The following is an 11640-nucleotide window of genomic DNA, read 5'->3' as shown; positions in this document are numbered from 1 at the left end:
TTCTCAACTTACATTCCCTATAGCTACTTTGCTGTCTCTTTCCTCTTTTCTTTAGCCAAACTTCTTAAAATAATTATCTGCACCCACTCTCCACATTTTAGGCTTCAACCTCAGACAATCTGACTTCTATCATCACTACTCTTCTGCTATAACTCACTTTGCCAGAAATTGTGAAGAATGGTCCACTCTATGTCCAAGGATATTTCTCATTATTTGTCTCTGGTGATGGCTCATCAGCACATGGCTCTGCCAACCAGGGTTTATGCCTCATGAAGCTTTTCATTAACCAGCCTCCCATAACACCTCACACCTCTGGTTTCCTCCTTTGGAGTATCTCTTCTTTTAAACCTCAAGGATAGTATTTGCTATTTCTCTCATGGAGTTCCATTTTCCCTCTCTTTCAGTGCATGAGGTTATCTTCCTCAAGTGTTTCTTTAGCCTGTTGATTCACAAATTTGCAACTCCACTTTGAATGTTTCGCTGTTTCATGCTCAGATAGCCAACTACCAATGGACATCTCCACACGGCTATCTCTCAGGTGCCTCAAACTTAATTTCTTCATCACTAATTATTTTTTATTGCTTCCTCAACCCTTGAACTCCCACTCTCAAAATCTCTTCTCTCCTTGTTATGTGGTATTGCCAATGAAAGTCAACAACCATTTTACTGGTCATACAAGTAATGTGGGTGACATCCCTGATCCTGCCTCTGCCTTGCTCTGATCTGAGAGAGTTGCTCCATTCTTCTTCCTTTGCACACCGAAGGAGCTCTTATTTCTCCCTTCAAATCTCTAATCTAGAGTATTCTATTTTTATCTAAGTGGCTTCCACTGTCTCCTCATAGCCTTTGCTAGTAGGTTTTCTCAATCTATTCTCCTTAATGCAACTATGGACATACACTGAAGTGAGAGTAGTGCAGAGAGCCATCACCACCTGTTTTAAGCATAGAATAAGGCAGGATATGGGAAATGCCACCACTCCTGAGAAACAAGAACAGAGAACAGAGGTGTCATTCTCATAGTACCCTCAGGAGAGATGTTCTCAAACGGTATTTCCATCCACTCTGGCTCCTTGGGTTGTGGGAGTTTCCTGGGCAGACCCTTCATGAGAATGCAGTTCCTCTCTCTGGTTATTGTCATGCATTGATTAAACCATCTATCTTTATGTGGAAATTGAAATGCAAATGACATGTCAGATTCTCAGTGCATCACCATAAGGTAGGAGAAACTAAAAATTCAGAATCGAGCAACCATTTATGCAATAGAAACTTGACCAACAACCCTTCATTTCTAAAGTTGTTTGAAAACACTTTTGAGATATCCTGACTTGGTTAGTTTTCACTCATCTCAAATCCCTTGGTAAGCTCCTCCTAACCCCTGTTAATTCATGGCACAAACCTTTCAGGAGCAAAGCAATTCAAAAGGCTCCAAGTAGCCAGGTGGGTATGGTGGTGCATGCACACCTGTAATCCCAGAGATTTGGAGCCTAAGACAGTGGGATCACAAGTGCAAGGGTACCCTCAACGATTTTAGTGAGACCTGTCTCTAAGTAAATAAATAAAGCAAGCACTGGGGATGGAAAGTACCCCTGGGTTTGAACCCCACTATCCCCCCATGCTCATCTTTCGCATGGGCTGTCATCCATGAAGTCTCTAAAAATTCAACAGTAAAAATGCATGCTACCAGGTAAAAGAAGTATTGTTTCTAAAAGTCAACATTTTATAATAAATGCACTCAACATTTGCTTTGTATATAAAGATAGAGAATATGTGGTAAAGTGTTATTGCTTGTTAAGTTGCCCTGCTGGAGGGCATTATTGCCAAAATTGTATGAAACTTGTCTTTTCATAAAATCATTTAGAGCAAAAACTTTCACTCATTTCTGTTATGTACATAAATACATACTTATTTTGGTTTCATTAGAAAATCTGTGAATTAGCTGGGTGTGGTGTTGCACGCCTGTAATCCCAGCAGCTCAGGAGGCTGAGGCAGCAGGATAGAAATTTTGAGGTCAGCCTCAGCAATTTAGCAAGGCCCTAAGCAACTTAGTGAAACCCTGTCTCAAAAACAAATAAGTAAATAATTAAAAAAATAAAAAAGCAAAGCAAAGAAAAAGGGTTGGGGATGTAGCTCAGTGGTAATGTGCCTCCAGGTTCAATCCTCAGTACCCAAAAGAAAAATACAGAAAATCTGTGAATTTGACATTCTATTAAATACAACAAACCCCACCTCCTCCAACCTTAATCAATAAAGTAGGGAATATTTCAACATATTTCTTATGGTTTTTAAGCATTTTTTTTTCTCTCTCTCTCTCCCTTTTAAGTGTGAGTCTGTCTTCTTATTTAGTTTCATCAAACAAGAATGTGGGCACAAGTGCACATAATCACACCTTCTTCTCTTGCATCCAGCTTTCTCAGTGCCTTGAGAGGGGAGAGAGTAAGGAAGTGCTCTGATACGTTATCCTCCATATCTTTCATGCCTTTGGGCAACTTATTCTATCCATTAGAAATCTATTTCCTAAAATAGATTAACTTTCTCTTTCTCTTTTTCTCTTCCTCCCTCCCCCGCCCCTCTCTCTCCCTTCCTACACTGGGGAAATGGAACCTAGAGGTCCTTTACCACCGAGTTATCTTCCTAAGTTGCCCAGATCGGTCTCACACTTGTGATCTCCCCATTTCAGCCTCCCATGTCTTCAGGAGTACAGGCCTGTGCCACCACCCTGGGTGAAAACAGATTAAACTTTCACCTTACATTTAGAATAAACAAAATTCCTGCCACAGTGGACGGCTTACTTTTTAAAAATTAATAATACATTAAGGGATGGGGATGTAGCTCAGTCATAGAGCTTGCTTAGCATGCAGGAGGCCAGGGCTGGATCCCCAGGATGAGGTGGGATAGGCAGTAAGCTTAATTTTCTGACTTATTTCCCTTGTTGGAGCACTGTCTTCAAACACAGGCAAAGAGTGAAATTGTATCAGTTTAGGATACAATGTCACAAGTTGGTAAGAGCTTCTTTTCTACAGAAAGGAAGGAATTAAAGTTGACTCATTTGTTTCCATTTAAAGGAAAGAATACTGAAGAGAACTTGAGTCTGAGAATTTATTACCTGCTCTGTGACCCTAAACGAATTGCCTATTCTCTGACATATTCCTACATGTATAAAATACACATTCCCTCATATTAAAAAATAAAATTCAACAAGATGGGGATCATAACAGTCTTACATATTTTAAAGACTACTCAAGGTCTGGGAGTGCAGCCCAATGGTAGAACACTTGCCTAGTACACTGAAAGGGGGAAAAAATTAAAGTTTTTGGTAAGTTCTTGGTAGCAAAGTTTAGACCATACTACTGGACCTGTCACTCACAGCAGACTGAGTTTAACACTTCCAGTTAGTATACTTTTTTCTCATTTTCTTTCTATTTATATATATTAAATATATTTAATATGTATTTATATATATTATATCTATTTATATCTATTTTATATATTCATATATATTAAATATATAATACATATATATTTAATATATGTTTAATTTGTTCTAATTAGTTATACATGACAATAGAATGCATTTTGACACATTATACATAAATGGAGCATAATTTCTCATTCTTCTGGTTGTACATGATGTAGAGTTACATGGGTTGTGTAATCATATACACACATAGGGTAATAATGTTCAATTCATTCTACTATCATTCCTATCCCCATACACTCTCCCCTCACTTACTCCCTTCTGTTTAGTCCAAAATACCATTATTCTGACCCCACCTTATTGTGAATTAGCATCTGCATATTAAGAGAAAACATTCAGCCTTTGTTTCTTTGGGATTGACTTATTTTGCTTAGCATATTCTTCAGTTCCATCTATGTACTGGCAAATGCTATAATTTCATTCTTCTTTAAGGCTGAGTAATATTCCATTATGAATATATACCACAGTTTAATATCTATTTTTGAGTTCACGTTGCCATTATCTTTAACAGCTGTCCTCATTCAGCAAAATTATGACTTTATCCTTCCCCAAAATTTAAATCTAGAGAGACTCTTCTAGTTCTGGCTCTCTAGTAGACAGTGCCTACTGACATTTTGTGATTTAAGAGATTCAGTAAAGTTTCCTTCATTAAGATATATACCTTCACACTAGGATCAGCATGCCCTAGATGACCACCAAGCCATGTTAAATATTCCTTCTCCTGTAGTTCTCACTCCCTTACATTTCCCTACACAACATAACTAGGAAGGTGATCAGAAAAGTCAGAGGAGTGAAGACTAGGGAACCTCAATGAAATGCTCCTTTGGGATTTGTTTTTGATGTCCTAATTTATTGTGAATGTGTGTGTGTGTGTGTGTGTGTGTGTGTGTATGTGTGTGTGGTTTTGTTTTGAGGGTTTTTGTTTGTTTGTTTGTTTGTTTGTTTTTCTTTACCTTATACCCTAATTTTTCTGTTGGGAACCCATGGTTTGTGGTTAATGCTTGGACATAATTTATTCTCTTGGGAATACAAGTCATTGCGAAATGAAAGACAACTGCCTAGCAAACAACCCATGTTTAACTTAAAGACATGCCTAATTACTGATTGATCAAGGGGGTTTTCTGCCAAATAGTAATAATATTGTACTCTAAGATATATAAAACAAGAAAACAAATTTAGCAGAAGTTGGTAGTACACAGATTTGTGGAAAACTACTTGGCTTCCCATGATCCCATGGGCTCTGAGTTGGCATTGAATTATCTCACTGTATTTTTACACATATCATTAGAAAGTGTGAAAACACTTTAGAAGGTTTAAAGAAAATTGGATATCAAACAATGACTACTCCTTCCTTCCTTCCTTCCTTCCTTCCTTCCTTCCTTCCTTCCCCTTTTCTCCATTCAGGAAATCTGTAAGAAAGGAATAATTTAGTTCATGAGAGTTTTAAATTAGTTTAACCTCTATAGATCTTCTTTCCAGGAAGAATTATATAAATTGTTTTCATAATGCAGTATAATATACTCATAAACTCTTGCATGGTCATTACTTGTGGAAAAGAAAAAAATAAGTTTATCTACTTGCCAGTATGACAGGAATTGTTTAAATATTTTAGAAAAACCTCGACACAGCTCAACTGATAGAAGTTCCTATATGAACAAAAACCTCCAAATATTACTCACCAACCAGAACTCAGGCAACTTCCAAAACTGCTTTCTCTCTACTGTCTTAGGATATGTCCTTCCACTTATGTTACTCCCAGTCTTTCTTCTCTACTACATAATAAGAGAATTCAGAAGGGTTTAATCCACCTGAAAAACTACAAGAGAGTCAAAGGTAGCTTGCTGGATTTTTGAGGCTTCACCATACCATGAAGAGATACACATTATTTGCTCTTTGCAGTGAGATAATCTGTGAATTATAAGATTGTGTGTCTATGAAAAAAAAAACTTTTTTTTTTTTTTTTTTTTTTTTTTTGGTACTGGTACTGGGGATTGAACCCAAGGGCATGGTACCACTGGGCTATATCCCCAACCCTTTTATTTATTTAGTAATTATTATTATTATTATTTGGCCATGCTGGGGATTGAACCCAGGGCCTTGTGCTTGAGAGGCAAGCACTCTACCAACTGAGTTATATCCCCAGCCCCCATTTTTATTTTTTATTTTGAGACAAAGTCTCACTAAGACTGGTTTGGAACTTGCAATCATCCTGCCTCAGCCTCTCCAGAAATTGGAATTACAGACCTATACCACAGTGCCTACCTTCTATTAACTGTTATTAGCAATTAATAAACATAAATACTAAATGTTTTTACTGAATTTTCACACAGTAAGTTATCCCAATGATTTTCAAGCAGTTATACATCTCATTGCTTGCAAGTCTTCCGCAAGGTATTATTACTTTAGCCATATCCAAGACCTTATCATAAGAATCTCCAAAAGACTGCTGGGTTAGAGAAGTGGAACCTAATTGTGTGTATTTTTCTAAAGCTCCCTAGATAACTCTAACTCATTTTTTTCCAATTGTAAGCTTAAGTATGATACCATTTTGTCCATATTATACCCAAAGACCCATGCCCTATTAACAATTTCAGTAGATGGCGCTCTTTCCACCCGCCAACTTCCTTGCTTGGCGGAAAGAACCCTAGGTGTTCATGGAAGTCAAGTGAAGATCCAAGGAGCAATTCTGCTCTTTTCAGTCATCTCAAAGTGTCAGTGGCCAAAATGAAGTTCAATCCCTTACTTGCGAAAGAAGTAAGAACCATAAAAGGCACTTCAATGCATCTCCCAACAGTCACAAGATTATGTCTTTCTGAAATATGATGTTCAGTCTACACTCATTGGAAAGGATGAATAATTTCACATTATGTAAGGCTGGGAAATTGGAAAACCGGTCCAGGTTTACAGGACTGGCATATTGGAATGAGAGCATCCAGGAAAGGTGAATGGCACAACCGCCCAGGTGGGCACTCACCCCAGCAAGATGGCTATCACTAGGCTGAAACTGAACAAAGACCACCCAAAACTTGGTTCAAAAAACTTAGATTTGAATGCTTATCTTGCTTACGTGCTCACGCTTAGCCTCAATTTTTATACTGACATGATAGGAATTATATTAAAAGGTCCTTAGACAGAAAGCCAAATCAAACCAAGAAGGAGAGAAAAATAGCAAATGTAAGACAAAAGCAATTGAGAGGATGCAGGAATAAAGTAATCTTATATACAACTTCCACCAAGGACTACTAAAATGAAGGGAGAAAGATGCCATACCAATATTGAAAACAAACAGTAGAACTTATCTTTGCAAATGATTTGTTAGTGTGGTAAGACTTATGTTTAAGTGGTTGAGGGGGAGGGTTATGATATCACATTTGTTTACTACACAAATGTAACCATTCCTCCAAAGAATTCAAGCAGGCCAACCACCTAGCAGAAAACTGGAAACCAAAGACACAGGGCAGAAAGTAAACTAAGTAAAGATTTAGATACAAGAGTTTACATATATTGGGCTGGGGATATAGCTCAGTTGGTAGAGTGTTTGCCTCATAAGCACAAGGCCCTGGGTTCAATCCCCAGCATCACAAAAAAAAAAAAAAAAAAAAAAAAAAAAAAAAAAAAAAAAAAGTTTACATATATATAGCAATATAGATACATATAGGTATGTATATATAGCCGTGTGTGTATGAAATGAGTTTTAGAGTCAATATAGCTTGAGAGTCAGACAAACCTAGACTTAGACAATTGTTCCAACTCTTTACTTCCAACTATGTTACTAAACCATTAATTCTCAATGAACTATTACTTACCTTACTCAGCTGCAACAGTCATTAAATTAAAAGATATAATAAATGTAAAACAATTTTCCCAGTGCTTGGTGCAGGCCAGTATTTAATAAAGACCTTTGAAGTGTTAAGAAAAAGTAAATATAGATGCTGAGATCATTTATTTATTTCTTTATTTACTTGCTTTTTTTTTTTTTTTTTTTTTTTTTTTTTTTTTTGGTGTCAGGGATTGAACCCAGAGGCGTTCTACCACTGAGTTACATCCCTTGCCCTTTATATTTTAAAAATTTGAGACAGTGTTTCATATTCATGCCTGGACTGGCCTCAAACTTTTGATCCTCCTGCCTCAATCTCCTGACTCACTGGAACTACAAGTGTGCACTGGCTAGATATTGATATTTCTTTTGAAAATAAAAAAGAATAACAGAAAATTATTGAGTTTTGAAGAGAATGCTCATTTATCATTCAGTACTAATAATCATGAGAGAAAGAGGGAAAAAATATAAGGTTAGCTTTGTAAACAACACAAACTTTATACAAAAAACAACCCTGAATTTGAGAAGTGCAGGCTTTATAAACTTGAGTGAGTCACTTAATCTCACTCTTCATACCTACAGGAATTAAATACCACTTTGAATGTGGCATAACCTCTGAATATTAATTCATAATGGTTATACATAAATGCTTTAAAAACTATGAAGTTCTATATAGATATAAATGGTACTAAAGTAATTACTAATAGCACTATTGAAGTTCACCATTGTAATTGAAAAATTTATTCTCTCAAAATAAAGTGAGATGTTAAAGTGAGTTAGCAAAATTGGATTAGAATAAAAAGAATGATTATTGGATTGTGAAATTAGAATCTGTGAAAAGATGTTTCCCAAATTTAATGAGATCAACATTAGCAACATATTTGCAATACTTTTGGAGGAATTCCCATGATGTTTGTCCCATTAATGATCTTTATATTCTCTTAACACTGCCTCTGGCAATACTTTAACAAGATTAGACTTGAGTTTCATTCTTTGCCGCCATTCAATCAGTACACAAGCTGGACACAGTGTATACTTCTGATCCCAGACACTTGGGAGGCTGAAGCAGGAGGATTGCAAGTTCAAAGCAAGCCTTAGAAATCTAGCAAGGTCCCCAACCTCAGAAATTTACCTGTGATAAATTTAAAATAAATAAATAAATAAATGAATAGGGTTGGGGATGTGACTCAGTCTTCAAGTGTCCCTGGATGCAATCCCCAAGTAACAAAAACAAAACAACAAACAAACAAAAATGGTGCACATGCTGGATAACTCCTGATTTGAGAAATTTAAGATTGTAACATTTACATCTGCTCTTTAAAATTTTCTCAATTAAGTAAGGGTAAACTAGCTAGATCAAATCAGGAAAAAAGCAAGTAGAAATCATATTAAGAAAGGATACTCTATCAAGGCTCTCATGATAATGATTCCTGACTTTAGGCAGCAATAGTTTTATTATTAATAATAACATACTAAGTTAGAGGGTTATGTATGTTTCATCTATGAAATTAGCATTCTATGTTAAATACATATCTTCATATGTTATGCAGTAATATCACCAAACTAAAGAATCAAGAAAGCTCTTTCACAACAATGAAGGCTATGCTGTTTGAAGGTCAATTGTCCTTTAACCATGCAGAGAATCTTTATCTTGTTATACTTCAGAAATATGTTTTCAGAGATGAGAAACAACAGGCCATGATTTATTGTTTTTGTTAAACCACCACATTTTTTTTCAAAGCAGTATGCATCACAATTTTTTTCTATTAAAGTAAAAATCAAGTTCTTAAAGAAAATGTCCTATTCTGCAGGTGGAAGGAAATTAAGAACATACCTATTGTTGTTGTTGTTGTTGTTGTTACAATACTAAAAAAAAAAAAAAAAAGGCATTGCAAAGCAAACTGCTGCTGTCAGCTCTTTAATGGACAGCAACAGACACCAAATTGCCTCTACCCAACAGACTGAGCAACTGAATTAGACAGCAGGTGCCTAGGCCAATCAAGTCAATTTTCTTACACAGAATAGTATGTCATGGAGTTTGTTCTATTAGTCTTATTTCTCCATAAAGGAAGCAAGAATTTCTCTGTGTAAAAACAGTGTTGCTATTTCTAGTTTAAGAAAAAAAATGGTAAGGAATTTGACAACAATTGACTGTTGTTAAAACAACAAATTATCTTTTAAAAATAGATTATTCACACCTATAGGAGAAGAAATCTCAAGAATGCATATAATTGATAAAAGCTGGCTCTGAATTACTCCTACAAATGTGTGCTAATGTCCAGTAAAAAACTGATTATGCACACTATATCCCTTGTTTCCTGGAAACAACAACTAAGAAATGTCTTTTTAAATTAACAAAACAAAAAAAAATGGCAAATATTTTATATTTTAAGACCTTCAAAATTTTACTTCCTTTTGCTGCTGAAGTCACAGTGGCCAAAAGAATTAATCTATTTTCTTTTAAATTAACAAATTGCATGGTGGTTAAGGGTAGGGTGGGGTTGCAGAGAAAGAAGTTGGCAAGAAAATGTTCAGAGCCTCTTACAAAATCAACTGCCAGCCAAATATGACTCCAGATAGACAAGAACCACCTGTTACAACAGATATTTCATTTTATTATTTTTTATGGCACTAGGGAGTGAATCCTGGGGAGCTCTACTACTAAGTTACATCCCCAGCCCCTATTTTAAAATTTATTTTGAGATAGGGTCTCACTATGTTGAGGCCCAGGTTAGCCTCAAACTTACAAACCTCCTGCCTTGACCTCCCAAGTTGCTGAGATTACAGGCCTGCACCAATGTGCCCAGCCAAAAAGAGGTTTTAAAAGATAAAATGAAGCTGGGCATGGTGGCCCATGCTTATAATCCCAGCAACTCAGGAGTCTGAGGCAGAAGGATTGCAAGGTAGAGGCCAACCTGGACAACTTTATGAGACCCTGTCTCCAAATAAAAAATTACAAGGGTTGGGAATGTAACTCACTGGAAAAGCACCCCTAGATTCAATCCCCTCTACTGTAAAAACAGGGGAAAAAAATGAAATGACCTCAATATTCTTTTCCCAATTATAATACAAATAAAGGAACATAAGATACTACATCAAACACGTGTATATTTTCCATTCATTATTAAACATATTAAGCATAGATGTAATTACTTATATATTCTTATAGTCAGTCAAAAAAAAAACACCTGGAAGTATATGGTTTGCTATTGGTAATAACATCTACCTGAGCACTTACCTAGTGTCTTAGTCCTCACAACTACCCACTGTTCTACAGACTGTTAAATGGATGAAGAAACTGGCACAGAATTAAGTAGCAGGGTCAAAGTCACACAGTAAGAGATGGAATCAGTATTCACTCAGTTCTGTCAGAACTCCAAAGTCCATGCCTTCAATGTTTCTGCAGTATTGTGCACTATCTGAGTCTTCGGAAACGGTTCTTCCTAGACTTGAAAATATAAATTACAAGAAATCTTTCAAGTAACAAGTTTTAAAGTGCATGAACTATTGTCAAGACCTCAGTGACACATTAGTGAACGGTTAGAAATTTAAATTTGCATGAAATGCTCAAAAAAGGAACATTTTTTCTTAGCCTATGCAAAAGCAGCAATTGGATTGTTTCAAAAAGGAATAAACAATGTTTCATTAGAACACACTTTAAGAATTCTTAGTAACAATGTGACATGTAGAAAGAGTTCTCTCAAAACATTGCAAGAAGGAAATATTCTGATTTCATAAAATTAGGATAATACTTTTTCTTTCCTCTTTTTCTTTCCTTTCCTTTTCTTTCTTTTTTTAGATGGGTCATGGATTGTGTATACCTGAAGGTGGGATGTCTCTCTTTGTTGCCCAGGCTAATCCAGAACGCCTGGCCTCAAACCACTCACCTACTTCAACCGTGAGAGTAGCTGGGAACTAATGTGGGTACCACAGCATGGTTCAAGGCCTCACTTTTAAAGAAATCACAGGGGCTGAGGCTGTAGCTCAGTGATAGAACACTTGCCTACTAGCATGTGTTAGGTCCTAGGTGAGTGGGAGCAGGAGGGGGAGGTATTAGGGTTAGGTTACAGACAAAAAAAAAAAAAAAAAAAACAAGTACCCAAATTACCTATTTAAAATGTAAATGTCACTAATATAAAAACTACTTGAAGGGCATTTTCCAAAAACTACTATCTGATATGATTCATACGAGCTTTGTTTTCTATCTCATCTTCAAAAAAAAAAAAAAAAGGTTAATGTTTAGAAAAAGGAGCGTTAAATGAGAAGTAAAACTATTCAGCAATAGAAAAGAAAAACTGTCAGTGGAAGGGCGTTCTTACAGAGTACCGTACGGTACGTCAAGGGAAAT

General features: G+C 36.1%; 2 non-coding genes across 2 annotated transcripts; one reads left to right on the top strand and one right to left on the bottom strand.

The window, feature by feature from the left end:
* Window positions 1-5543: 5543 nt before the first annotated feature.
* Window positions 5544-5620, bottom strand: Trnae-cuc (transfer RNA glutamic acid (anticodon CUC)). Its single transcript has one exon. It is a non-coding gene; the product is annotated as a tRNA-Glu (tRNA).
* Window positions 5621-6985: 1365 nt separating this feature from the next.
* On the top strand, window positions 6986-7059 carry Trnam-cau (transfer RNA methionine (anticodon CAU)). Its single transcript has one exon. It is a non-coding gene; the product is annotated as a tRNA-Met (tRNA).
* Window positions 7060-11640: the final 4581 nt, after the last annotated feature.

This window comes from Sciurus carolinensis, chromosome 10 (assembly GCF_902686445.1).
Source record: "Sciurus carolinensis chromosome 10, mSciCar1.2, whole genome shotgun sequence".
In the NCBI taxonomy this organism is placed as follows: domain Eukaryota; kingdom Metazoa; phylum Chordata; class Mammalia; order Rodentia; family Sciuridae; genus Sciurus; species Sciurus carolinensis.
Note: the sequence above shows the minus strand (reverse complement) of the source record. Positions and strands in the feature narration are given on the sequence as shown.